The sequence below is a fragment of the Orycteropus afer genome, unplaced genomic scaffold (assembly GCF_000298275.1).
Source record: "Orycteropus afer afer isolate SDZICR_OR568_19922 unplaced genomic scaffold, OryAfe1.0 scaffold00280, whole genome shotgun sequence".
Classification (NCBI taxonomy): Eukaryota; Metazoa; Chordata; class Mammalia; order Tubulidentata; family Orycteropodidae; genus Orycteropus; species Orycteropus afer.
In genome coordinates, this window is record NW_006921867.1 from 3,561,538 (window position 1) to 3,563,665 (window position 2,128).

Below are 2,128 nucleotides of genomic sequence, written 5' to 3' on the forward strand. Positions count from 1 at the left end.
GCTATGAGTCAGGGCCAACTTGACAGCACATAACAACAACAACCTATCTAGCAGTTTCACCTCCCCTCCTCTCCCAACCCTGGTAGCCAGAAAGAAACTTTCCTTCCATAAGTAAACCTTTCCTTGAATTTTTACAGTAATTGATTCATACAATATTTGTCCTTCTGTGATTGACTTATTTCAGTCAGCATAATTGCCTCCATGTTATGAAGTGTTTCGCAGATTGCACATTATTCTTTAGGGTTGGATAGTATTCCATTGTGTGTATGTACCACAGTTTGGTTATCCATTCATTTGTTGATGAACACTTAAATTATTTCCATCTCTTTGCTATTGTAAATAGTGCTGCGATGAACATGAGTGTGCATATATATTTTGTCCCGGCTGTCACTTCTTTAGGCTATATACCTAGTAATGGGTTTGCTGGATCAAATGGTATTTATATTTCCAACTTTTTAATGAATCACCATACCATTTTCCAGAGTGGCTGTATCATTTCATAGTCTCCCACCAGCAGTGTATGAGATTCCCAATCTCTCCACGTCCTTGCCAGCTTTTGTTCTGTTCTGTCTTGTTGAACTTTGCTATTAGTACTGGAGTGAGATGATACCTCATTGTTATTTTGATATGTATCTCTCTAATGGCTAAGATCCTGAACATTTCTTCATGTGTTTTGGCTGCCTGAATATCTTCGTTGGTGAAGTATCTGTCCATGTCTTCTGCCCATTAGTGAATTGGATTGTTTGTCTTTTTGATATTGAGTTATTGGAGATTTCTATACATTTTAGAGATAAGTCACTTGTCAGATATATCATTCTCAAATGTTTTTATCCCAATCTGTAGGTTCTTGTTTTTCTCTTTTGGAGAAATCTTTTCATGAGCATATAGATTTAATTTTTAGAAGATCTCAGTCATCTAGTTTGTCTTCTGCTGTTTGTGCATTTTTACTTATGTTTGGTAGTCTATTAATTATTAATTAATTAAATTTAAATATTAAATAATAATTAGTTATTAGGGCTTCTAAGTTTGCCCCTATTTTTTTCATTGATGACATTTATAGTTTTAGGTTTTACATTTAAGTTTGTGATGCATCTGGAGTTAGTTTTTGTGTATGGTGTGAAGTATGCATCTTGTTTCATTTTTCTGCAAATGGATATCCACTTTTGCCAGCACTATTTGTTAAAGAGACTATCTCTTCCCCATTTAATGGATTTTGTCCCTTTGTCAAATATCAGCTGATCATAGGTGAATGGATCTTTTTTTATATTCTCAATTATGTTCCACTGGTCTATATGTCAGCCATTGTACCTATATCAGACTCTTTTGACTATTGTGGGTATATAGTAGGTTTTGAGATTTGGGAGTATAAGACGTCCTACTTTATTCCTCTTCTCCAGTAGTGCTTTGCTCATTCGAGGTCTCTTTCCTTCCCATATAAAATTAGTGATTGTTTTCCCATGTCTTTAAAGAATGTTCATGGAACCTAGATTGGTATTGCATTGAATGTATAGATTGCTTTGGGTAATAGTGACATTTTCACAATGTTCAGTCTTCCTGTCCATGAGCCTGCTATGATCTTCCATTTATGTAGATCTCTTATATTTTCCCAAAGTAGTGTTTTGTAGTTTTCTTTGTATAGGTCTTTTTTTTTTTTTTTTTGTCCCTGGTAAGATTTATTCCCAGGTATTTTATCTTTTTGGCAGGTATTATAAATGGTATTGATTTCCTTATTTCTTTTTCAGAGATCTCTTTGCTGGTGTAGAGGAATTCAACTAATTTTTGTATATTGATCTTGTATCCTGCCATTGTGCTAAATCTTTCAATTAGTTCCAGTAGCTTTCTTGCTCAGTCTTCCAGGCTTTCTATATATAGAATCATATCATCTGCAAATAGGGATAGTTTTACTTCTTCTTTACCAATTTGGATGCTTTTGATTTTCCTTTCTTGCCTTATTGCCTGCCAGAGAGCCGGGCCGTCTCTAGGAGCTCTGGTAGAATAGTGGCTAAGGCACTTGACTGCTAACCAGAAGGCTGGCGGTGCAAACCCACCAGCCACTTCTCGGAAGGAAGATGGGGCAATGTACTTCTGTAATGATACTGCCTGGGAAACCCAAGGAGGGGTTGCTATG